The sequence below is a fragment of the Babylonia areolata genome, chromosome 32, assembly GCF_041734735.1.
Source record: "Babylonia areolata isolate BAREFJ2019XMU chromosome 32, ASM4173473v1, whole genome shotgun sequence".
Classification (NCBI taxonomy): domain Eukaryota; kingdom Metazoa; phylum Mollusca; class Gastropoda; order Neogastropoda; family Buccinidae; genus Babylonia; species Babylonia areolata.
Genome location: NC_134907.1, coordinates 18258224 through 18269233, shown reverse-complemented (window position 1 = coordinate 18269233; position 11010 = coordinate 18258224). Strand labels below are relative to the sequence as shown.

Here is an 11010-nt window from a genome sequence, read left to right as displayed (position 1 = left end):
AGTGACGTATTTTTGTTACCCAATTTACTTTGCCTCTAGTATCTAAATCAAACAGCATATCGTAAGCTTTACGAGGTAATCTGTTGGCATCCATTTCTACTAACCTTAACCAATAACGAATACATTTAATTGCAGCAACTAAATACATCGGGTACCGATTTGTTTCTCCATAAAATAAATCATTAGGGGTTTGCCTTTCAACACCTAAAAATGTCTTCAAAGCAAAAGTATGAACTGATTCACAGTGAACAGCGGCTCTATCTAGGCCCCACAACTCCGAACCGTATAACACAACTGGCTGTACCTGAGCATCAAACAGCTTAATAAATAAATCAAAAGAGGTATTATTGAACACATGTAACTTTTTCATAAGAGAGAGAGAGAGAGAGAGAGAGAGAGAGAGAGAGCGGAGAATGTTAGCAAATACAACACACACACACACACACACGCACACACACACACACACACACACACACACTCACTAACACACACTCTTTCTGTCTGTCTGTCTCTCTTTTTCACTAACACACACACACACACACACTCTCTCTCTCTCTCTCTCTCTCACACACACACACACACACGCTAACACTAACACTGATGCACACTAAAACACAATCTTTCTGTCTGTCTGTCTCTCTTTTTCACTAACACACTCACACACGCACACACACACACACCACACACACACACGCTAACACTAGCACTGATGCACACTAAAACACTTACTAACACACACTCTTTCTGTCTCTGTCTGTCTGTCTGTCTGTCTTTTTTACTCACACACACACACACACACACTCTCTCTCTCTCTCTCGCGCAAGCACACTATCTCTGTTTCTCCCCCTCTCCCTCCCTCCCTCTCTCTCTCTCTCACTCTCTCTCTCTCACACACACACGCACGCATACCCCCTCCCCCCCCCCCCCCACACGCTCTCTGTTTCTCTTCCTCACATACACACACACACACAAACACACGCTCTTTCTGTTTCTCTGTATCTCTCTCTCACACCCACACAAACTCTCTCTCTCTCTGTGTCTCTGTCTCCGTTCTTCCTTTATTTAAAACGGGTGATGTCAATCAAATAATTATAGAGGCTAATAACTGTGTCATGTGAGTGGTAAAATATACAGTGCAATTATCAACAAGAATGGGTAAAAGAATTCAATTTGACAGGTGAGCACCAAGCAGGGTTGAAGAAGGGCTATTCTGCTGTTGATCATGTGTATACGCTGTTAGCACTGATACAGGAACAGTTCTGTCTGAACCGTAAATTTCATGTTGCATTCATCGATTTCGAAAAGGCTTTCGATTCTGTAGATAGAAAATTACTGTGACCTGTACACAGTGTCAAAAAGTTAGCTCTATAGATGTATTCACAGCATGTACGTCAGCGTCAAAGCAAGAGTTAGATGTTGAGCTAAATTGACTGATTACATGCACCCGAGGCCTGAAGCAAGGAGATGCCTGTAGTCCTGTGTTGTTTTCTTTATTCATTAACGAATTAGCATTGGAAATTATTAGAGAGGGGAAAGCATGGTGCCACAAAACGATGCATGCACGCGCACGGACACACACGCAACACACACACAGTTGTTACACTCTGAATCATAATGTAATAGTATCTTACCCACATGTTTTTCTTTTTACATAATAATTGATGTGTGCATGGTGATAAGTGAAGGGTGTCTTTTTTTTGTCTTTTTTTTTTTTTTTTGTGCTGACGGGCATTCTATTTTAAGTGAGCCTAAAGAAAATTTTCTGTTTTTGGTTGAAGCAGATAATAAAGTATTTTGAATTGAATTGAATTGCATTGAATTGAATTTATACATGACTATTTAGAGTTGTTTTTATTGTTATTGGCTGATGATGTTGCCTTATTTCCTGAAACAGTTATTGGCTTACAAACGCAGCTGAATAGTTTGTCTTTTGCAGCCTCGGCACTACACTTAAAAGTGAACATGGATAAAAGTAACATTATTGTATTTAGAAAGGGGAGTTACTTAGCTTCCAGAGAAAAATGGATTTATAATGGAGTATACCTGTAGTGAATGCATGCAAATATCTAGGAATTTATTTTACTACAAGACTGAGTTTTGTGGCAGCATGTGGTGAATAAGCCAGTAGGACCAAAAACACCTTATTGTGTATTCTTCAGAAATTAAACAAGCTGAAAAATAGTTCACTGGATACGCTTTTCAAGTTATTTGATTCACAAGTTCAGCCCATACTACAATATGGTGCTGAGATAAGGGTTTAGACAATGCATCATTTCTTTGTGAAAAAGTAAAATTGTTTGCGCTCAAGAGATTTTTAGGAGTAGAAATGCAAAGACCTAACAATTTTGTATATGGAGAAACAAACAGATACCATATTTATATAAATTCATGAATGAGATGTATCAGTTATTGGCTTAAGTTAACCAGAATGCATGAGTCTAGATTACCTCACAAATCATATCGAACCTTGCTCGATCTAGATGCACGTGACAAAAGAAACTGGGTTTCGAACATCCGCTGTAAATTGTATATGTTTGGATTTGGTTACGTTTGGTTAAATCAACGCGTAGAGAGTGTTGACGAATTTCTTAGAGTGTTTAAAGAAAGGATAATTGCATGCAGATGACAGGAACGGGAATTTCATGTTAGTAATAGCGAGATATTTAATGTTTACAGAACATTCTTCACCGTACTGGATATCAAAACGTATTTACTTTTAAACATAGATCGACTCTTAAAGTAATCAATGGCAAGATTCAGGCTGGGTATTTCTGAAATTGCAGTACACTATTACCGATATGGAACACATAATGCAACTGATCTGATGCGCAAACACTGCAACAGTGAGGGGGAAAATGAAATATATTTCGACCTAACTTGTCCTGTCCTGCATGACTTAAGAACAAGGTACATATCATCCAAATTATATAAATTTCACAGTCAGCTTACATTAGCGTTACTAACGGCTTCTCGGCATGAACAGTAGACCAATCGCAATTTGTCAATTTATTTGTTTAAAGCATTCAGACTGTGATCAACTCTGATGACTTAGAATACTGAATTTTGTTCTTGATGATATGACCGCTTATTTCTTGTTGTTTTTCTTACATGATCATGTGTATGAGGGGCAATGGCCTATACATGAATAAAGTATCCGTATCTGTATCTCTCTCTGCCTCTCTCTGTCTGTCTGTCTCTCTTGGGGTCTTAGCAACAATATTGATACGGAAAATGTACACACATTTCCTATTAAGCGTTTCCTTGGTGTTTCACTTCATTCAACAAACAGGATTTTGTATGGAGAGGCCGGCAGATATCAACTACATTTAAGAACATTTCTAAAATGTATTAAACACTGGATCAGGGTAAGTCGTTTAACTCTCTCCATACGAACGGCGAAAGAGACGACGTTAACAGCGTTTCACCCCAATTACCATCATCAAAATATTGCAAGCGGAAGGCTTTTATACTGAAGACGTGAATGTTGACAAAGAATACCACAATTCTGACGACGGAAGCTAAAGGTTGGGTCATTCAGACACCCACTGGACATCCGAGGGGTCTGTGTAGAGGAGAAGAAAGGACTGGCCGTACTGAGTGAGTTAAACAGGCGTACGAGATGATGTTGGTAGAAGAGCAAGCAGGGAAGCAAAAGTGGGCATATTTTTTTTACGAAGGCATTAACAGAAAACGGATTTGGTATTGTGTGGTTGTGCCAGGGCGTAGGGTATGAAAATGGGTTTATTTCTGAACTTAAAGATAGACTGATTGCTTCAAACAAACCAAAATGGCATTCACAAATGGAATGCAAAGAAAAATATATTTTGTTCTTTTCATTCAAAAGTATTTTCCAAGCAGAAAAATTCATTATGATAATATCAAACAAGTGGCACAGAATGAAACCTAGCCAGATTTAGACTGAGAACACTTGGCTCTAATGCCAGTAAAAGATGGTTTGAAACTGGCACATCAACACAGTCTCCCTGTCCAATGTGTAACTTCGCTATTTACGATGAAAACCATTTTGTGTTTGAATCTTATGAGTTTATTCGTAAAAATATATTCTTTTGAGAAAGAGGTGATAGAAAGAGAAAATATGATAATGTTGTCTGGGTCGAATGATGAAGATATCATAAAATCATTGGCTAAATATATTTCTAAAGCATGGGATTTTCGGAAGAAAAAGATGAACAGTAGTTCAGATGCCCAAACATGAAAAAGAGTACAAAATTACATTGTGACTGTTATTATTCACTTTCAGAAAAAAACACCAACTATTGTAGGATATGTCATTTTTTGATAATTTGACACATACACATGAATGTGTGTATATGTATGTAAGAAATTTCATTATGGATGGTCGAGCTGACAGATGGTATCGGCTGTTTCATGCTGGTGTCAATTTCTGTAATTGCGCAATTTGTGCTCGTGTTCAGAAAATTATTTACATTTTGTTTGTTTGTTTGTTTGATCTGATATCTCTTGAAATTGTATCCCCCTGTGACAAGGACTGTACGGTCAAAAACAGTAAAACATCAAAGCGTCAAACTCTCTGTCTGTCTCTCTGTCTGTCTGTCTATCTATGTATCTCTCTCTCAATTTAGATTAGATTTACTTATGGCATCTAGAAATGATAATGTCTTAACTAACATGGCTTTATTTGTTTACAAAGCACTAAGGCTGTTGTATATTGTACAAGTTAGATGCATTCTTGAGTTGTGTTTGTACTACTTTCGTTTACATTTGCTATGTAGTTGCACTCATGTCATAGATATTATTTGTTTACGATTATGTAATTCCATCTTCAGACAGGGTTTATGGCCTAATGTGAATAAAACATTCGCATTTGCATTCGCATATTCTCTCTCTCTCTCTCTCTCTTACATTGAACACACGTGCGCGTCTTGCACAGTCCTGTATGTCAAATGACATCAGCAACAGTCAGACAGTCGCCATCAAAGGTTACTCGCAGCTTGGCTGAGTAATTGCATCTCTCGCTGCAGTTCATGTGTGAGTCAGTCATGACACACGTGGAACTATGGGGATAATAATAATAATAATAATAATAATAATAATAATAATAATAATAGTTTCAGGTTTCAAAGAGGCGGCAGACCGTGTGGATTGATTGATATATATATACACACTATACCACATCTGCTGAAATAAATACAAGGAGCAGCTGTTCAGCATCGCTCGCAACACTATGATGAGGCCATGAAATCCTGTCGCCTAGGTCTGTGTAAAACATCAACATGAGGCCATGAAATCCTGCACCCTAGGTCTGTGTAATACATCAACATGGTCAGGTCAAGAGATCCTGTGCCCTAGGTCTGTGTAAAACATCAACATGGTCAGGTCAAGAGATCCTGTGCCCTAGGTCTGTGTAAAACATCAACATGGTCAGGTCAAGAGATCCTGTGCCCTAGGTCTGTGTAAAACATCAACATGGTCAGGTCAAGAGATCCTGCACCCTCTGTCTGTGTAAAACATCAACATGGTCAGTCCTCAAGATCCTGCACCCTAGGTCTGTGTAAAATATCAACATGGTCAGGTCAAGAGATCCTGCACCCTCTGTCTGTGTAAAACATCAACATGGTCAGTCCTCAAGATCCTGCACCCTCGGTCTGTGTAAAACATCAACATGGTCAGGTCAAGAGATCCTGTAGCCTAGGTCTGTGTAAAACATCAACACAGAATAAGAGAAAAGAAATCATCTTGAAACGAAATGAACAAATAAGTAAAATACGTTAAATTATATAAAAAGGAGGTTGATACGTTGAAGTCAAATGATTGAAATAAAGACCTTTACAACAACAACAACAATGATGATGATAATGATAATAATAATAACAAAACAACAACAATAATAACAATAATAATAATAACAACAACAACAACAACAGCAACAACAATAATAATAATAACAACAATAACAACAACAACACCAATAATAATAATAACAAAAAATAAAACAACAACAATGATGATGATAATTATAATAATGATAAGTCACAATCACAGTAACAATAACAAAGGTATCAATATAGCGCTTCATCTTACCCAGAGACACAAATCGAAACGCTTTCACAGAAGTCCCGTCCTTCCCACACTACACACATGACACTCTACATGCTTCGCAAATGGTGAAAGACGAACCCAACTTCAACACACAACGCTACCACCAACTGCAGACAGGAGAGGGGTCAGGGGAGGTAAGAGCCATGCCGCCGGCCGGCAGCCAAAGCTCCTGCATGGTAAGACCACCCAATCCGAGGGTAGGGGTCACACAAAGCGTTCCACTGGTCTGAAGCAACTGGTTAGGGGTTTGGCACAAGGCTTACGATCCAGTCCCGTAACAACAACATCAAAGAACACTTATGTTACGTAAACAGCAACAATGGAGATTTGACGAAGCGAAAGACGGAGCTCGTTCAGCCGGAGACAGATCGGCAAGGCTGACTTGTGGCCTACCAAGTTAAGGCCATGGTTAGCTGCGGTGGAGTGTTTGAATCCGAGAACACGCAGGGAAACTGAGCTGATCTGAAGTTGGTCATAATATATATAGTACGCAAGCTGTGGTGTAGAGTTGAAGGCTGTTACAGAGATGGGGGAAGAGGGCAGGTTTGTTACAACATTACGGAAAGGTTTGAGACTTACCTGTAAGTTGGAGTTCAATATACAGTAAAGCAAACTGTGGTGTAGAGGTGAAGGCTGTTACAGAGATACGTAAAAGGGCAGACATATTTGTATATTTCCAGTCAGTTGAAGATTGATATATATATATATATATATATATATATAGAGAGAGAGAGAGAGAGAGAGAGAGAGATAGCCGGGTGCAGAGGTGAAGGCTGTTGCACAGACAGGAAGGGAGAGACATGTTTATATACTGATAACATGATTAACTCTCTCCATACGAACGGCGAAAGAGACGAGGTTAACAGCGTTTCACCCCAATTACCACCATCAAAATATTGCAAGCGGAAGGCTCTTATACTGAAGAGGTGAATGTTGACAAAGAATACCACAATTCTGACGACGGAAGCTAAAGGTTGGGTCATTGAGACACCCACTGGACATCCGAGGGGTCTGTGTAGAGGAGAAGAGAGGACTGGCCGTACTGAGTGAGTTAAAGGATATGACCAGACTTACCTGTAAGCTGTAGTTTGATATATACAGAGAGAGCAAGACGGGGCGTAGAAGTGAAGGCACACAGAAATAAGTTGTGGCATAAGAGTAATACAATACAATACAATAAGTTGTGGCATAAGAGTAATACAATACAATAAGTTGTGGCAAAAGAGTAATACAATACAATAAGTTGTGGCAAAAGAGTAATACAATACAATACAATAAGTTGTGGCAAAAGAGTAATACAATACAGTACAATAAGTTGTGGCAAAAGAGTAATACAATACAATACAATAAGTTGTGGCAAAAGAGTAATACAATACAATACAATAAGTTGTGGCAAAAGAGTAATACAATACAGTACAATAAGTTGTGGCAAAAGAGTAATACAATACAATACAATAAGTTGTGGCAAAAGAGTAATACAATACAATACAATAAGTTGTGGCAAAAGAGTAATACAATACAATACAATAAGTTGTGGCATAAGAGTAATACAATACAATAAGTTGTGGCAAAAGAGTAATACAATACAATACAATAAGTTGTGGCATAAGAGTAATACAATACAATAAGTTGTGGCATAAGAGTAATACAATACAATAAGTTGTGGCATAAGAGTAATACAATACAATACAATAAGTTGTGGCATAAGAGTAATACAATACAATAAGTTGTGGCAAAAGAGTAATACAATACAGTACAATAAGTTGTGGCAAAAGAGTAATACAATACAATACAATAAGTTGTGGCAAAAGAGTAATACAATACAGTACAATAAGTTGTGGCAAAAGAGTAATACAATACAATACAATAAGTTGTGGCAAAAGAGTAATACAATACAATACAATACAATAAGTTGTGGCATAAGAGTAATACAATACAATAAGTTGTGGCAAAAGAGTAATACAATACAGTACAATAAGTTGTGGCAAAAGAGTAATACAATACAATAAGTTGTGGCAAAAGAGTAATACAATACAATACAATAAGTTGTGGCAAAAGAGTAATACAATACAATACAGTACAGTGCAATACAATACAATACAATACAAGTACAGCGTTCAACAACACACTGTAGAAAAAAAATTTGCGTACCTTTTCTTTTTGATTGTCACAACATGTCCATTTTCTTCCTGCATAACCGACATTCCCAAACACCTGTCACCGGCACAAAGTTATTGTGGCTGGCAGCTGAAGCAGTTGATGTCACTGTTGTATCACAGCTTGCAATACATTGTCACTGGCTGCAATACGTGCCAAAGTGCAACAGTAATGACGTGAAAGCAGGCACACATTGTTGCCAGCGGAAACATATATTAACCCGCTGGTGACCGTGTGTTGCTCAGTGGCAACAGCAACACAAGGGTTAAAAAAAAATGTAAGGGTCTCATAGACTTTTAAAGACATTGGAGCAGTGAATTCTTATCTACTGTATCTAGGGCTCGGCATAGGGTGGCGGGGCCTAATCCCCCCTTTCTGTTGTTTTCACCTTCTAACTGAAGTCAGACACCCATTCACACCTGGGTAGAGGTGAGATCAGACACCCATTCACACCTGGGTAGAGGTGAAGACAGACATCCATTCACACCTGGGTAGAGGTGAAGTCAGACACCCATTCACACCTGGGTAGATCAGACACCCATTCACACCTGGGTAGATCAGACACCCATTCACACCTGGGTAGATCAGACACCCATTCACACCTGGGTAGAGGTGAAGTCAGACACCCGTTCACACCGGGGTAGAGGTGAAGTCAGACACCCATTCACACCTGGGTAGATCAGACACCCATTCACACCTGGGTAGATCAGACACCCATTCACACCTGGGTAGAGGTGAAGTCAGACACCCGTTCACACCTGGGTAGAGGTGAAGTCAGACACCCATTCACACCTGGGTAGAGGTGAAGTCAGGTACCCATTCACACCTGGGTAGAGGTGAAGTCAGACACCCATTCACACCTGGGTAGAGGTGAAGTCAGACACCCATTCACACCTGGGTAGAGGTGAAGTCAGGTACCCGTTCACACCTGGGTAGAGGTGAAGTCAGACACCCATTCACACCTGGGTAGAGGTGAAGTCAGGTACCCATTCACACCTGGGTAGAGGTGAAGTCAGACACCCATTCACACCTGGGTAGAGGTGAAGTCAGACACCCATTCACACCTGGGTAGAGGTGAAGTCAGGTACCCATTCACACCTGGGTAGAGGTGAAGTCAGGTACCCATTCACACCTGGGTAGAGGTGACGTCAGACACCATTCACAGCTGGGTCGAGGTGAGGAAAACCACCAGGTTCAAGCGCCTTTCCTCAGACACACCTGGGCCCTTGAACCCTGCCCACTGGTGACGGGCGCAATAGCCGAGTGGTTAAAGCGTTGGACTTTTAATCTGAGGGTCCCGGGTTCGAATCTCGGTGACGGCGCCTGGTGGGTAAAGGGTGGAGATTTTTCCCATCTCCCAGGTCAGCATATGTGCAGACCTGCTAAATGCTTGAACCCTTTTCGTGTGTACACCGCAAGCAGAAGATCAAACATGCACGTTTTAAAGATCCTGTCATCCATGTCAGCGTTCGGTGGGTTCAGTTATGGAAACAAGAACATACCCAGCATGCACGCCCCAGTATGGCTGCCTCCATGGCGGGGTGAATAAACAAAACGGTCATACACGTAAAATGTCACATGTCTGTCTGAGTGTGCATGTGTGCGTGCCTGAAATCTGATTGAATAACACAGGAAACAAATGATGAGTACCCGGTGGCAGCCGTCAGTCGGCTCTACCCAGATAGGCAGTCTGTTGTGCTCGTGCAAATGACCCCGTATTTGTAAAAGCGCTTAGAGCTTGGTCTCCGACCATACCGTGGATAGGCGCAATCCGTAATAGTTCAGTCAATCAAACCTACAGGGTCAGTCTCCAACACTGTCATGAGTTTCGCCAAGGTGGCGCCTTCGACAAGAACACAACTTGAGACTGAAGACAGCACAGAATTGTGACGCAAAACCCCCCAGAGTCAGACGGCGCGCCGATTTCCATCACGGAGTGTGTGTGTGTGTGTGTGTGTGTGCACGTGTGCCTGCTTTCTGCACCACTCCGACAGAGGACTGACAAAGACGCAAAGATCAAACAACAGCTTGCACAGTTTCGGAAAAAAAAGGGGGACTGGGGGTGGGGGGGTGCCGTCACTGACCTTACCAAAAAGGCGTGCACAGCGCGGGGCCGTTCCTTCACACAGACAGACACGTCTGGTGATGGTGCACTGACGCTTGTTGTTGGCTGCAAATGGGTCCCGTGCGAAACCAGCAAGAAATGGGCTAATCCAGTTACAACACACGTGAGTGTGTGTGAGAGAGAGAGAGAGAGAGAGAGAGCCCGGCAGGCGCCTGGAGCATCCAGCGCTACGCTTTACAGCTGTTGCCAAAAATGTGTCCGCGTCAACAAAAAAAATGAATAATTCATGTGCCACACACACGAACATACACACAACACGTTCGCGCGCGCGCGCGCGCGCACACACATACACACAACCTCCCCCTCACCCCCACAGACACTCAACACACCCACACACATCCACACAACCCCCCCCCCCATCCCCCGAACCCCCCTTCCACAAACACACACACACTCAACACGCTCGTGACAGCGCACGCGCTCGCGCGCGCGCACACACACACACACACACACATGCACAATCGACACGCTTACACACACACACACACACCCCTCAACACGCTCTCTCTCTCTCTCTCTCACACACACACACACTCAACACACACACACACACACACAACACAACACAATACGCTCACTCACACAACACAACACACACACACACACACACACACACACACAATCATACAGATCCAAGTCCCGATAAC

The 11010-nt window shown here is 41.4% G+C and overlaps 1 protein-coding gene across 3 annotated transcripts in view; it reads right to left on the bottom strand.

The window, feature by feature from the left end:
* The window catches only part of LOC143276503 (monocarboxylate transporter 12-like), a 22943-nt gene extending 12515 nt beyond the window's left edge, over positions 1–10428 (bottom strand). The window contains exon 1 of one of the 3 annotated variants that reach the window (XM_076581036.1): positions 10323–10428. The gene's annotated coding sequence lies outside the window, so the exon portion shown is untranslated. Of the gene's footprint in view, positions 1–8232; positions 8698–10322 lie in introns of those variants that run through there. The other 2 variants (XM_076581039.1, XM_076581037.1) reach the window with 2 other exon arrangements.
* Positions 10429–11010: the final 582 nt, after the last annotated feature.